We start from the raw sequence: 17261 nt of genomic DNA on the forward strand, positions 1-17261 counted from the left end.
GGACACTACGGCCGTCACCATCTTTCTGATGGTGGAACGGCACATGCACAGCTATAATATTGTTCACGGTCACGTGATGTGACGTCACCGTGGAACCTCCTTTGGGTTGAAATGTGAAAATGTAATGATCTTGAAAGACATCATTTAATGGCGAAGCCTCTAAAATTGACGCTATTCTCGCAGGGCTATCTCGTACTAAACTGCCAACAGTAAATACTGACGAAGTATAGCAAGTAATACGCATTTCGCATTGCAGAGATACAGCGCAAAATATCCTGACTTCATGAAAATATACGGTGTTTAGCGATACTGCTTTACACTGGTTTAGTAATGTAACGCACTGTAAGTATCTAAACCAACAGTTGATCGTAGATGCTTTCGGGGTGCGGGAATTGCCTTCAATTAGCCAACAAGTTTGCTCTATTTATTTCAGGAGTAATGTTTCTTTGCAACTTTTGTGATAAAACCTCGACGGAAATGCACAGTCTCGTCGAGCACTATCTCATACAACATCCCGGATAGTGCACTTTATGCTTATGTCTTGTCGCACACCGCACACTTGTAAAGGTTCTCGGCTGAGCTATCTGGTGTTGGTCCAATACCTTGTCGTGGTGCTGCAGCTTGTGTGCTTCGGTGACCCTGAAGCTATACTGGAAGTTCCTAACATGCCAGAGAGGTCCCACGTGAGAAGCCACCGCAAATTGGACCGTTGACCGGAGACGGAGGACATCAGCCTCACCTTGCTTGAGGCGCCCAATCGGAAGTCCACGCAATCTTATGATTTGTATGGTAATACAACTGACTCTAGACCGATGTGGCATGACCCCTAAATGGAAAGCCAGGTAGGGCGCATGCCAGGCCCCGAGCCTCGACTGGGTTCATCTCTTACGACTGGCTACTCGGAAGTGACTGGAGATCCCAGGGTCACCAATTGTAAAGCAACTCGATCACAGCACCTCAATGTTGCCCAATGGAATGCAGAAGGCATTAGCAAGAAGAAAATAGACCTGCATAACCTCCTACCTCAACACTGTATTGATGTCTGCTGTTTGCAGGAGACTCCCTTGACCGACAACATTCGATTCAGAGTCAGGGGTTATGAAACCTATCGTCAAGATAGAGTTAACCGAAAGAAAGGAAGGATTTTAACCCTAGTCACAAATAGCATCCCATCTGCAGTTATCCATGAGTGTGGTACCCAGGACAGAGAATACCTTGGCGTGAAGCTCATTCTTAGCAACCAGGAAACCTGTACAGTCTACAATACCTACTCTCCTCCATACAAGCGTGTACTTCTCAACAGTATAGAACCAACCGACAACTACTGGATGGATAATAGTCGGTGACCTCAACAGCCATTCACCTAGCTGGGGCTATGACGACCTTAACAACAAAGGTGAGGAAGTGGAAATCTGGATCATCACCAACAGGTTAATCCTCATCAACCAACCGGACGACCCCCTGACATTCTACTCTAGGGCTTGGAGAACCACCTCTACCCCAGACCTTGCCATTGCCTCAGACGACACTGAGAGCATTAGTACAAGGGAAGTGTGTAAAAAACTCGGTGGAAGTGACCGCAGACCTGTGATCCGCATCAACAAGGTGATGAGAGACAACCCTAAAGTCCAGCCAAGTTGGAATTACAAACGAGCAAACTGGGACCTATTCACTCACATTGTGGAAGAGTAGTGCATAAAACTCAACCTGTCAGAAAAGAGCGTCGTGAAGAATGCCAGGCTGTTCAACAAAGTCATCCTTGAAGCTGCTCAAAAGACCATCCCCACATGCAGCAGAAGGAATTACAAGTTCTACTGGAGCAAGGACCTGGAAGCACTGCAAGACAGCGATGGAAGGGATGTGATGGAAGTAGACACCACGGGCCAAAACGTCATATCCCACAACCGCTTGAATGCAGTGTTCATCAGAACCAAGATCAGCAGCATCAGGAAGTCCTGGCAGAAAAAGAGAGAGACGCTGAACCTGGAAAAAGGCACCAACAAACTATGGAACCTCACCAAACGCTTGCATGAGGAACAAGCAACAGGAACCAAAATAGAACTCAAGTCAGAAGGTATCTTCTGTGCAGGTAGAGAAGCAGCAAATGTTCTTGCCAAGGTCTACGAACAACGCAGCACAATACAGCTACCTAAACTAAGGGTTCAAAGTACAATTAGGACACTCAAGACGAAGAAAGCGACAGGCCCTGATGGTATTAGCAATGACAGTGGAAACATATCGGAATCGGGGCAAAGCAGACACCTCTTCTCATCTTCAATCAAAGCTGGAAGACTGGTACCGTGCCAAATCTATGGTAGATGGCACATATCATCCCCATTCTGAAGAAAGGAAAGGACAAACTGCTCCCTAAGAGTTACCGGCCAATAAGCCTCCTGAGTTGCGTGGGAAAACTCTTGGAACGAGTGATCAATAAACGTCTACTCTAGTACCTTGAATCACACCACCTGCTAAGTTCAACCCAGACAGGCTACCGAAAACACAGAAATACCGCGGACCAACTGTCACTTTACTGGCCCAGGAAGTTGAAAATGGCTTCCAAGACAATAAAAAGACCTTGGCCGTCTCCTTTGACCTGACACAGGCCTTTGACCGCGTTTGGAATGAATGTCTACTCTACAAGCTGCAGAAGAAAAGCATCAGTGGCCGACTACTACCTTGGATAAAGAACCTACTCATCCACAGGTCTGCAAGAGTAATGGTAAATGGCAAACCAAGCCACAGAGTTCACCTCCGAGAAGAAGTTCCGCAAGGAGGAGTTATACCCCCTGTTCTGTTCCTTGTCATCATTGATGACATCAAAACCTGTGCACCAATGCATGCTTCAAACACCTTTATACTGATGACTTTGCTGCTTGGAGTACGGTTACCCACACCTAACCAGCAGTTAAAAGGATCCAAGGCACTGTAAAAATGTTGACAAATGGACCAAAAACTGGGGCCAGGAGGCCAGCAAGACCAAAACATGCATTACACGCTTCTCTCTATCACAAAAACCCGAAGACATCAACACGAAGCTCGGAAATGAGGTAATCCCACAAGTGGACAACAAACATTCATTGAGGTTAAACATGATACTAGGCTCACATGGAGACAACACATAGACACCATCACATCAAGAGCCAAAAATAAACTTGCTCTGATGTGAAAGCTGTCCGGAACCTACTGGGGGGCCAGTCCCAGGAATCTCAGACAAGTCTACGTTGGATCGATAAGACCTGCTATGGAGTATGCATCCGCTAGCTTGGCAAACTCAGCAAAAACAAATAAAGCAAAGTTAGACAAAGTCCAAAACATGGGACTATGCATGGTACTTGGACCAATCAAGACAATGCCAATAGAGGTGATGGAGAAGACTTCAGACTTAGAACTACTGGAGGACCGGAGAAATCTGAAGATCCTCACGCAGTGTGAGAAAATCAGACGACTCCCAAATCATCCCCTGCTTGGCACGCTCCCTGAAGGCACGAAATACCGACTCATGCCACAAAGGCAACTCCAGATCCCCAGATAACTGCAGAAACCCTTACCAACATCATACCGAATTATGATGGCCAACACGCTTCTGAGACCTTGGAACCAGAGTAATGGTCAAAAGAGGATTTGAACCTTGACATCAGGCTAACCATCCCAGGACTTGCGAGGAAAGGGGATCAATTACCAGCTGTCCAACAAGCCCTTGCAATGGAGCTGATTGACAGAGAATACCCACGTGACCACTGGATCCATGCATAAACCGACGGTTCAGCTGTCAATGCCATTGGAGACGAGGGAAGTTGAGTATACATCCAATCTCCAGATGCAACATCCACATCTATTTCAACACCAGATGGCAAGCTCTGCACTTACTTCAAGGCAGAGGTGTCTGCTATCACCACAGCAGCCCAACACCTGTCCGAGTCCATAGCTGAGTGTGACACTGCTATCATTCTAACGGATTCCATGTCCACTGCACAAGCCCTGGAATCTAAGAACTCGGACAACATCATCGACACGTTCAAGGCCAGTCAGCCTCTCAAACCTCTCAAACCTCTCAAAGAACAGCAGAGTTGTGATACAATGGATCTCTGCACACTGTAGCATCCCAGGAAGTGATCTCCTTGCCAAAGATGGAAGCCAACAACATCAGGAAGAATCCTGTACCTCCTATAGGGAAACAAAGACACTCCTGAAACAGGCCAACAAGAACACCTGGGCCCGGTTGTTCAAAAGCACAAAAGTCACGTTATCCCTAACGGTTACGTTAAGTATCCTTAAGGACGTTATCTCTTTCGGTTAAACCCATTAAAATTTTCACGTTAAGACTTAACGTTTCCGTTAAAGCTAACGTTGTTTTGAACAACTCAGCCCTGGCAAGAGAGAAGAGGGGACCACAGATGCAACACTCTCCTAGACATGGACAAAAAAGAGGCGAGAACACCATCTTTCGTCTAAGGACCGGCCATTGCAGACTAAAAGTCCACCTCAAGAGAATGAATATGGCTGAGTCCGGAAGGTGCCAGTGCTACACATCTGATCATATACACCAGAGGATGTACTCCAGAATTGCCGACTCTGGGATACTTAGAGATTGGCCAAATGGCCATACGGTGCATCATGGGAGACCAAGCCATTGGGATCAAGGGAGGAACAAGAGATGACAGCCAGGTTTATGAAAGACATAGGCCTGGTTGTGTAGTAAAGCCATAAATAGTAAATCGCACACTTAGAAGAAGAAGAAGGCAGTGCCGCTATGTTTGAGCGCCTTGTCCTGATTGAGCGTTCATTTTGACACTCACGTCTCTCCGCACTGATCGCACACCAGTGCTTCGAGCTTATTACGATCCGTTGCTCGGGGAACAACTTGTCCGGTGAAAGTTTAAGTAAAATTCTTCATCATTCGAATTGTTGTTTGCTTACCTTTTTGTTCTGTTCTATATAGAACCTTATTGACGATTCTGGATAGATTGTCCATGTAGACGAAAAGAACTGGGATCAGAACGTTGCAGAATACGTCGGAAATTGAATTTCCACGAACATATTGCCTTTGTTAAACCGTACTCGGCCAGTTTGTCGCAGCTTTTGTCAGTGAAAACCACGTTGAAGAGGACCTCAGGTACGCACGCAGCATGTTCACGAATTTTTCAAGTGGGACATTCTTTACTTCTAGACCGGGAATTGACCCTTTCACAACCGGCGGAGGAAACCACTCACGCTGGCCCAAACAAACCTAAATATGGAGACAATAGACAAAAGAACATGTGGTGTGCGACCATACGGTCTTTTGCTTGCTGCTTGTTTGTTGTGACCAGCAGTGGCTTCCTCCGCCTTGTGTAAGGGCCTCTGCCTATGGCTCAACCGCACTGGTCAGTGAGACCTGAGGAAACCAAACTAATCACCTCGAATTGAAGGCGAGGGTGATGAAAGCAGGCAGTGCAATCCAATGATGCAAAACCCAGCGTCCAGCGTCCACAATCTGCGTCCAGGTTTTACCAACTACCCATCAGCTACCGGGAAACATACTTGGTAGGTACGCACAATTTCTGGGTTTTACCCACTTGTCGAAAATCCAGAAAGATTCAATTTCGTGATCATGAACATGTACATTCGTTTCAAGATTTAAAAAAGAAGATTTAGCAAAGAATCGTACAAAAAACGTTTAAGTATGTACTCGAGTACAAGAGTTTTATCAGGATATTCGACCTGGGTCAGTACTAGGCCTACCTCTTCCGTTGTAAGCGATCATACGCTAGAGCCCAGACAACCACCTACGTACGTACGCAAGAACATCGTCAATTGATACTGGTCAATGGCGCAGTAATGTCAACATGCTGCACTTAATTACAATGGGGGATTTGATTTATTTCATATGCCTTTTCAAAAATTCAAATGAGCCCATGAACTGTGCTTTATAACCATCACTTTTTTGCACTTGCCATTCCATAAAGTGTGTTGGATAGTCACGACAAATGCACATTTTTTCTAAGGATTTTATGTTATTTTCTAAATCTCTTCAATAACCTTTGATAAAGACCCCCCAATTCTTTATGTATGAGCTGAGTTGGCCATAAAGACCCTGACTAACTGCATTGCTGACCATGAGGGGTGTTCTCAAAGGTCACCAGCTGTCTGAAAAAAACAATCACCTGCAGCGAGCTAAACTAATCTTCAAAATGAAAGAATTTAGCAGAAATTTTCTAGTAATTAAAGCAAAAATACCTTTGTTGCATCATAGTTCACCCATACATTGCGAAAAAAAGAACGAAAATATAATAAAATAGAAAAGATACTTTTTCGATTTTTTTTTTAATTGCCTGTTAGATAATTAAGAGACAGGATTAGCTGGGTCCAAATACAACAGATACATGACCAACTAGATATACCATTCTCTGCTGAAAACAGCATTCAATTATCTTATTCTATCTCTATAATATTTTTAAAAAACCCTGTGGACATTTACTTTCTGGTAGAACTGTACCTTCGCCTCGGTTTTGGTCAAAATATTAGCTCCACCCTCGTGGTTATGGTGAGGCAACCAATACCGACAGTGAGGTATCAATTCCTTAAACAAAGTCGGTACATTGGCCCCAAGAAGAGGAAAATGAAGTTGTCGTATTGACCTTATCCCTCGCCCCCCCCCCCCCCCCCCGAGAAGAGGGAAATTAATTGATATTGGCCTTGCCCCCTCAAAGAGGAAAATGAATAGGATGACGGAGGCCGGCTGAATCGGTAAGAGTAGTACCAGGAAGTTAAGTACCATGATTATATAATCAGGGCCCGTTTGTTCAAAAGCACAAAAGTCACGTTATCCCTAATGGTTACGTTAATGGGTTTGTGATGTTCAATAGGGAGGTTTCGCAACCGCCCGGTTAGGCCCTTCGACGACGTTTATCTATTGTTCAGGTAAACTCACACAATAGATAAACGTCGTCGTAGGGCCTAAACGGGTGGTTGCGAAACCTCACTAATAATGCCCCTTTAGACGACAGATACAGAAACTAAAGGTGATTACAAACACAATGGTGTGTCACATCATGGGTTAATGTGAAAAGGCTTGGTTCTGGTGGCCATTCGAGAATTGGAGGCAAATACACCACGGTGAACTTTTCACCAACCTTCCCACATGGCGATTTCAAGCCAAAATGCAGATTCGAGCATAGTGCCTTCATGTTGCCCTGGTGACATGCCAATATTCGCAAATGGTGTTAAAATGGGTACCAGAGAGTTGCTAGTGGCCTTCCAATGGCTTATGATCATTTTAAAGGTGATTCAGAATATGACCTATGGCCCATTAAGGTGGCACTACACAGTGCGGAGGACGGTGTCAAGGGCAGCGTCAAATAGTCCCCGGGCAACCGACACGAGGTAGTATTTCAGTTCCTGCTAAGGCCTAATCATACATCACAGGCACCATAATCCATACATTTCTGGGTTCGTATGAATCCAGAGAAGAAGTCTACAGCATTTTCATTGCATTTAATTCATAAGTGCACCGATAGGTGGCACCACCTTTGACACCACGTGGATCATAATTGACACTCGAAAACTACGCCCAACCTCGCGTGGCAGATGGAAGGTATGTTACATATTGAGGCCAAACTGGGGATTGAGACCTGCTTTTTAAAATGGCACAGATGCTAGGCTCATAAAATCGCCAAAGATCCCTCTGCACATGGAAACTAAGACCAGGGCGTCAAAGTAAAAAAAACACACACACACCTAAGGTGGCACTACACAGTGCGGAGGACGGTGTCAAGGGCAGCGTCAAAATAGGCCCCGGGCAACCGACACGAGGTAGTCTTTCAGTTCCTGCTGAGGCCTAATCATACATCACAGGCACCATAATCCATACATTTCTGGTTTCGTATGAATCCAGAGAAGAAGTCTACAACATTTTCATTGCATTCAATTCATAAGTGCACCGATAAGTGGCGCCACCTTTGACACCACGTGGATCATAAGTGACACTCGCACAACTACGCCCAGCCTCGCGTGTATGTTACATATTGAGGCCAAAGTGGGGATTGAGACCTGCTTTTAAAATGGCACAGATGCCAGGCTCATAAAATCGCCAAAGATCCCTCTGCACATGGAAACTAAGACCAGGGCGTCAAAGTAAATAGTATTTGGAACAGGATGGAGCCATTCATGAACATGGAATCGGCCTGCGTCTTAAGAACTACATTTCTCGGGGGGGGGGGGGGGGACAAAACGGACCCGTCCCCAATGTTTAGTGCCACCTAAGTATCCATAAGAACGTTATCTCTTTCAGTTAAGCCCATTAACATTTCCACGTTAAGACTTAACGTCTCCGTTAAAGCTAACGTTGTAATTGAACAACTCGGCCCAGGTATCAACTTAGAAACATACATTGCTCGCATTCTACTTTTTGAAGACTTGTCCGTGTGTTTCTGCTTATACTCTTAAGGTTTCTCATCCCGAAGCTCAGGCCAACACTCGGCATTAGAGAGGTTGCGGACCGTCCCCACTCCCACTCCCACTCCGAGGGGATTCTGTTTTGGCGTATTACGTCATCACTTCACGAGGGATTTCCCCGTCTAATACTCCATGAACTCGGACGATTTTACGAGTTGGAGGCCGCGAACTCGTAAGTGTTCTCCCACTTGCATTATCTAAGCTTTTAGACATTTAAATCAAGTGACAATGAAGAAGCAATATCCCTTACACACTGTTCTAGCACGTCACGTAAGTTGTAACAAGATTTTTTGTGAAAAAGACGGAGAAAAACTTGTTGTTTTTGAAGTGTTCAAAATTGTGTAGAACGGCCGTGTACGGACTGTGCGTGACAGGAAGACTCGCACGTCGTAGGCCTGTCGCCCCAAAATATAGTTTCATGAATGAAACTCTGTTCCCCTCTGTACTTTTTGGATCTAGTTATCTTAGGACTGAAGTAATTCGTAGTTTTACAATAGAAATACGCACATGTTACAGAGGAAACGGCTTTTTACTAGCTGTAAATCACCAAAATTGTAGAATCTTGTCTGCTTTATTTACTTTTTTTCTGGTACGTCGTTAATTTGGCCGATTTCCAGTTTGGCCGTGTGACTCGCAGGCTGGCCGAATGACGCCTCCCAACTCGGTTCCCGTTGGTGCGCGCAACCTACTTTTCGACGTCACGAGTTCCGAGAACGACTCGAGTTGAACTCGGAGTGGGAGTGGGAGTGGGGACGGTTCGCAACCTCTCTACTATCGACCGAGCAACGTGTGCGGAGGGGGGGGGGCGGGGAGGATACGACTGACCTGGATTTTCGAGGATGAAGGTTTCTGCGATCAATAAAAAACAAAATCTTGGGCATCCCAAATTACCAAATCCCGGCATTGTTGCAATGATACGTGGCCACATCCAAACTGATGTCACAATGCCTTGCACGTTAGCGCATCGAAGTACGATGCGTCCTGTAACCCGTTAGGATCCACTGTCAGCTTACATGTATATACATGGCGTCACCATGTGATCAATGTGTAGTCCATCCTGGTATAACCAGTGGTTTTCAATATGCTCCGCCTGGCGTAGGATCTCAGGATGTGTGTAGTCAGACAACGTGTTCGAAAACCGTCATGTTACTCACGGCGTGTCGACTGCCAGATTACCGTTTGGATGGTCAACACAACGCTACTGACAGATTACGATTTCGAAAACTCGCCCCAGTGCCGAAATTTAAAAAAAACAGACACTGGAATTGATCAATTGCCGCCATCTCGGATGTCGGCATCCTGATATTCAGGGTTTTGTTAATCCTACGTCATCCACTGTGTCACCAGTTCGGACTGTAAATCTTATTCAGACCGAATTAGTGCCACTTTCTCACATAAAACGTTCCATTTTATTAATAACTAAGAAAATATGATCTTTATAAATAAAATCTGACACTTGCTGGTGGGTTTTAAGATGATCGTATGGAGAACTATAAACGAAGCGTAGTGCAGCAATAATTTTCGCGGGCTTAATGGTGATGCGTATAGTCTCATTAATATGTAAAGAGCAATCTCTAGTGAACTCGCACAACTGTTTGACATGGGGGAGCCCCCCAAACCCCCGTCCTTCTGACATATTTAGCCAGTACATTGGGGGATGAGTCCCCCAAACCCCCTCCCCCGTTCTCTGAAAGTGACAGGTTTTAGTCAGTACATTGGGGGGAAGGCCCCCCCCCCAAACCCCCCCTCCATTGGCCTCTAAAAATAGAATTCCTTGGAGACGCTGAACAATAAGGCCCCATAAAGAAGTAGTCCCCGCCCCGGTAGCTGTCTCATATCTGCCGACAGTGACTGGTGACAGAAGCAGCTCTTTGTGGTGAAATAACAATTGAATTTTCCACCTGCTAGCCTAGATATGTGTGTATGTTTCTTCACCAGTTAGTTAATAACGAATTTTTGTAGCTGATATATTCTTAATTGTTTTAACGCGTTTTCTTTGGATTCGTTTGGCGCCAAAATTAAGAATGGCAAATTTACGATCTTGACACTAGAGGCGCTGATGTCGTTCCGGAACGGTAGATGCTAAATCGGATAGCCAGGCGGTACGGGAACTCCTGCGCTCTGACCACGTGACCTACATCATTACTTCACAGTTCCGGCACTGGGTCGAGTTTGGCAGTTACTAGAAATCACGTGACTGGATCTGGATTTAGCAGTGTTAAAACTGACTTTTTTGAAGTAAAGTACGTAAATCGAGAAGAGGACGTTTACTTCGTCTGCAATGAAATGTCACAACTGTCTCCGCCGACGTTGTTGTCCTGTATGTTCTAGCAGACGATTTTTAGATACATGATGTCCCACACCCGCACTTCAGGACAGTGGCGCCGGTGTGAATAAATCTACTTGCGTGAATGGTCAATGGCTCATGACGTCATGAAATAATTGCGTCACGAGGAAGGAAACAATGGGAATCATGGGAACTGTGGTTGCGGTGCGTCGTGAAAGCAGGATCGGCAAGCGCGGCGCGTATGGAATGCGACAAACTGTACCGGAACCAGAATTGTCATGGGTCTGCACAAATTTTTTCAGATTCGATGGACATGATGGATATATGAAATTTGTTTACACTTTATACACACGTAACCATTACGCTCACTACGTTGTGTGAGTTAATATGTAAAGAGCAATCTCTAGTGAACTCACACAACTGTCCTTCTGACATATAAAGCCAGTACATTGGGGGATCAGTCCCCCAAACCCCCTCCCCCGTTCTCTGAAAGTGACAGGTTTTAGTAAGTACATTGGGGGGAAGCCCCCCCCCCCATTGGACTCTAAAAATAGAATTCCTTGGAGACGCTGAACAATAAGGCCCCATAAAGAAATAGTCCCCGCCCCGGTAGCTGTCTCATATCTGCTGGAAGAAGCAGCTCTTTGTGGTGAAATAATAATTGAATGCATGTCATGACACCCAGGAGCTTTTTCTCATTTCTGAAACAGTTGCATGGTTGGAATGAATTTCCAAATCAGTCCGTCAAATCTCTATGCAATGAAATTGAAATGTCACAACTGTCTCCACCGACGTTGTCCTGTATGTCCTAGTAGACGATTTTTAAATAAATGATGTGATTGATATACATGTACTTGTAGATTGGAATGAATTATTTCTTCAATGATATGAAAATTGAAAACCCTCTGACATGCCTGAGTACAAAAATGCAGAGGCAAGACACACCATGCATGTCATGACACCCAGGAGCTTTTTCTCATTTCTGAAACAGTTGCATGGTTGGAATGAATTTCCAAATCAGTCCGTCAAATCTCTATCCAAATGGAACATTATGACCACTCTATATTTGTGCAGTAGTGTTAAAACTGACTTTTGTGAAGTAAAGTACGTAAATCGAGAAGAAGAGGACGTTTACTTCGTCTGCAATGAAATGTCACAACTGTCTCCGCCGACGTTGTTGTCCTGTATGTTCTAGCAGACGATTTTTAGATACATGATGTCCCACACCCGCACTTCAGGACAGTGGCGCCGGTGTGAATAAATCTACTTGCGTGATTGGTCAATGGCTCATGAAGTCATGAAATAATTGCGTCAACAACGGGAATCATGGTAACTGTGGTTGCGGTGCGTCGTGAAAGCAGGATCGGCAAGCGCGGCCCGTATGCGAAATTTTTTTCTGCAGGATACTTCTGTCACAGTGTACATCTGACAGCCAATCACAATTGGCGCGATTATGGGCGGTTATTACCGCAAATAAAGACAAACCAAAGCAAAGACACTTGTGTAGCATATCAATGACACGTAGATTGATACTCCTATGTGTGCCACATCAAAGACATCTGGAATGCATGTTTTGTTTTTGTTTGATACAGCATACAGATAAAACTAGACCGCAACCTCCCTGGGATAGACAGTTGTTTTCATGAGCCATACACAGCACAGATAAGACATGACCGCAATACCTCTCTGGACCATACACCACGTCAAAGATAACGATGCGAAGTCAACAGGCGGCGCCACCGTCTTGGGAAAAGTAAAAACGATTTCGACAACTATAGGTTTTTGTTGATATAAGCGACTAGCGGGAAAATGCACATGTGTTGTTATGTCACTATTGCATCTATTCGTAGTAGACTGTCGTATTTTGAGATCCCCTTTCTTTTCAACATCATCAATCATACTAGTATATCATAACCATGGATAGAGATAAGTTAGAAAACTGTGTCAACCTCCTTCAACAAGTTGTTGGAATAATGGGGAGAGAGGTGGCGAATAACAACAACGTCAACAGGCATACGGCCGCCAGCAATCTACAGTGGCGCCGCCTGTTGACTTCGCATCGTTATCTTTGACGTGGTGTATGGTCCAGATGTCTTTGATGTGGCACACATAGGAGTATCAATCTACGTGTCCTTGATATGCTACACAAGTGTCTTTGCTTTGGTTTGTCTTTATTTGCGGTAATAACCGCCCAGGAGTATCAATCTACGTGTCCTTGATATGCTACACAAGTGTCTTTGCTTTGGTTTGTCTTTATTTGCGGTAATAACCGCCCATACGCGATCTTTGACGTCACACTGTTTATTTATGCATGATAATGCAAATACAATGGACGATACCGAGTCGCATGCCGAGTGCCACTTCACTGTGAATGTGACAATAGTTCATTGTCTGACCCCAATTATGCTCTACTCAAGGTTTGTGTCGTAGTGTTTAGGAATGAATTGCACAGATTCATTGTAAAATTGATGATATTATGCGTACAAAAGAGGCATCAGCTGATCTGATCGCTACATTGCAGTGCATGCATTGATTTGTGAAATTTTAAGGGGCAGTGACACTGACAGTGTTGCCAATGTTGATAATTATTAAAGGGACAGTGTATCCGATGTCTGCTGTTGATTTTGGTAGTTTGAACATTGTTGAAGGGCCATTGTATAAAACACATTTTGACAAGCAAACAAAATAAATTGAATGGTGGCGTCACCTATGCATATACAGCAGAACTAGTTACACGGTTGACAGATAAACATTCAACCTCGGCTATTTTGCCGAGCACAGTGCGCCTTTAACAGACAAGTCCAATAAATACAGTCCACTCGACAATGAAAATACATGTTAAGATACTGCAAATAAATATATTTTAGCTAATATACTCCTCTAACCATTTGCTAACTTGTTCTTTCCAAGATTATCAGAACACGTGGCATTGTTGACATTATTGCGCCATGTGGCAAGATGATGTCAACAAAGACACGTGCTTGCCTTGAATTCTGATTGGCGCTCAGATGTACACTATGCCAGAAGTATCCTGCAGAAAAAAATTTCGCGGCCCGTATGGAATGCAACAAACTGTACCGGAACCGGAACTGTCATGGGTCTGCACAAATTTTTTCAGATTCGATGGACATGATGGATATATGAATTTTGTTTACACTTTATACACATACGTAACCATTACACTCACTACGTTGTGTGAGTTATAATGAGAGATTATTTCCTTTTCTACATCCGCGGTACTGCTTTTCAATATGGCGGCAAGTTACCAGTTTGGAGGCCTTTTAAGGAACGAAATCAGCGCCTATAGTGTCAAGATTGACGATTTAGATGAGGAAATAATATGTATATACCTGTATTACTTACTTTTTTCATCAAATTCCCGCCCTGAAATGCTCAATAATGTGATTTCGCGCGCAGATCGAAGTGACGCCTCATCATGTCATATCAGTTATCATCGATTATTCAATAGCATCCCTCGGCAAGGGCCGGTGTTGGCGTTATCATGACTTACCGTTACCTCCTTAGTTAAGCTCTTGGCACTTACACCAACGTTTGCGACAAAACTTATTTTGAATCACTGGGCCCAGCCTGAGTTGACCATCCCCTTTCATCTAAAATAGATCCCTCACGCGGTAACAAATAATGAGTGGTTCGGCTTCAATCTATATATATGCAATGGTCGACAGGATAAAGATAACTGTCTTCGGGCACTTCATTGTAGGCCTTCTTGCAAACATGTTTATATCTTTAGAATCCGCACTGGTCGACAGCCCGACGACCTCTGTTGGCAGGGTCTTTCTTCATTACCGGTATCAGTATCTCGCCGGATCAATAAATATTTGTTTATACATTTCTTGAATTGCTTCGTTGTATAACCATCGACCTATCAACCTGTCAATTAGTAACACTATCCCGCACCTGTCGACCTAACCTGTCAATCAGTCACACGTAGGCCTACTATCCATCAGTCGACCTGTCAACTTGTCCACCAGCATCAACCCCTTCAGAACATCTGATTTATTTTTTCACACCAGGCGACGCCACTTTGTTTCCCATATTTGGCACACGCGTCATAATTTATTCATACGAATGAGGTTATGGGAATCCCCATTTCGGCTCGCATGTCTCAGTTAGTGCAAGCTGAGAGGCAACAGGCGAACGAGGTTGACAGAGATAATCAACACTAGGTACCTTGTCTCAAGGTACTTTAGCCAACACTAGGTACCTTGTCTCAAGGTACTTTAGCCAACACTAGGTACCTTGTCTCAAGGTACTTTAGCCAGAGTTCACACTGGATGACCTACCTGAAGCGGTTCTTTTGTTTTAGCGCGCGATTTTTACTTGACTCAGCCGTTTGTCAGTTTCTTGTTTTTAGCCACTGGAAGGCATCGATTGCTAATTTTTCCATGAATTTTTCGAAAATGGATCCTGTTCCTGGTAGGGTTTTAGTCTTGGCATCGTCTTGGGACATGACTGCACGTGGTCAAGGGCGTGGCCCGGGCAGGGGGGGGGCGTGGTCAAGCGTATCTCAGTGAGGATGTCAATTTCCAGAAAAACAACGGGTAACATTAATTTGGTCCAACAGTAACGTTCTGCGAAGAATACTAGTACGTGTTTTTCTTTAGTTTGTGGACACCCAGTGGCCACTGTTTGGCAAAAAAATATGAAAGTTAAACAAACTTTGGGAATTGCTGAAAAATCGCTGAAAAATCGTCCTTGGGCACAAAATGGCTTTTGTTTTGCTTACCGGTAGAAGCGCGAAGCGCTTAGCACACGCACGCACACTCCATAAAGTTTTCAAAAATAAGCCCTAAGATATAAACAGAAAGGAAACAATTACCATTACCATGGTTAAAGACCTATATAGTGTTGACTATTTTCGTAAGATGCAGAGTAAATCAAGTGGATTTTGTGATTGGGAGGCCTGCTTTCGAAAGTTCATGCGACGAGGTGCAAACGCCCCGTAAAATACCTGGGAACCAGATGCTTAATGAAGATAAGGAAAGTAACCTTATCCACCCGCTGCATCAAGCACAGGTATGTTGATCTACGTACATTCTACATGCAATGACGCTGCGGCATAAATTATGCCAAATATGGGAAACAAAATGGCGTCACCTGGTGTGAAAAAATAAATCGCTCAAAACATGCGCACACGCTACCTTATTACTCAGCACGTTGCCAGTGTTGTGAGCATGTGCACTTGTAACCAGGATAGTGAAAGTAGTCCTTTGAAAGTGAAAGGCAGAGTAAACTCGCTGTGGGCCCTGCACTCGCTGCAGGGAATCAGGATTTGCAAGGAAACTGGTCATTATCAAGTTCTATGAAGTAGTCTTTCTAAGTGAATGTATAATACAATCTTGGCGAAGATTAAAGAGATCCAGTCATGGCATAAGTCTTTATCGTGGTAAAAATAACTGGCTTACTGGACTTTGCGCAAAGAAAGCAACGCAACGCAACGAGTGCAACAGTCCCTAGACACAATGGTCCCGGAACCGCCGACAGGCGGCACCACCTCACGACGAAGGCTTTTGCAAACCGCTTCAAATGGTTTCATAAGTCATATTCCTGGTTGTGGATTTCGACCTCCAGTTATCTATGATAGAACCCGCTCCAATCGGTTTAACCGCATGGAATAGTTAGCACAATAATTTTCAAGGTAGTTTACGGTGAAAAGGAGCTCGGACGAAATTTGACTAGAAGAAAAAAAGGATTTTATCGGTGAATATCAAAACTGATGACGCGTCCGAAATTGTGAACTGATAATTTTTAGCAAGATCCGATGACGACGCAGACATTGCACAATTTTGTGACGTTGCACCACACACGATTTTATGACGTTGTACACCTCGTGTATGCACGTGTATGCTCATGTCATCGTGCGGTAAAATATGACAGCCACGGCTGCCGGTACTTTCGGTGTTTGCGCCTTGTAACTGGAAAGTTTGTGGAAAGAGCCATGTTTCAAGTGACATAAGCCATTAGGAATGCGTGTGTATTCTTTGGGCGGCTCGTAGTAATTAATGACACCGAGCTTGAAGTCAAGTAAGTAGTACCAGTGTGGGCCTAGGCCCGACCGGCATCCACTCTGCTCATTTCATGATTTGGTCAACGATTTGAAGCAGCCGTATCATACCCAAAAACATTCACAAGTGCAATGTTTCATGCCAGAAAGTTCCACAACATGACATGCACCAAACTTCTTGCAATTATGACGTCAGTGCATACAGCCCATTCCAGTGCCCAAATGCAGCAGGGACAAAATCACATCAATGCATCCTTCTTCTCGTCAACCACAACTGTCCGATATTCCACGACATTTCTATCTGAATGTGAGTACAAACAGAACCAATCAACTTGTATCCGCTTCATCCATTTAACATCTGCAGCACAATGTGAGAGGACGCATTGCCTTCATAAGCAATGCATCCTCTCACCTCTCACCTCCAAACCTCAAACTGTCCAAATAAAACTTTCCCTTTTTACAAACTCTACAACAAAACTGAATGTCAGTATGAAACAGCTCCTAATCAACTCATAT

This window comes from Lineus longissimus, chromosome 8 (genome assembly GCF_910592395.1).
Source record: "Lineus longissimus chromosome 8, tnLinLong1.2, whole genome shotgun sequence".
Lineage (NCBI taxonomy): Eukaryota > Metazoa > Nemertea > Pilidiophora > Heteronemertea > Lineidae > Lineus > Lineus longissimus.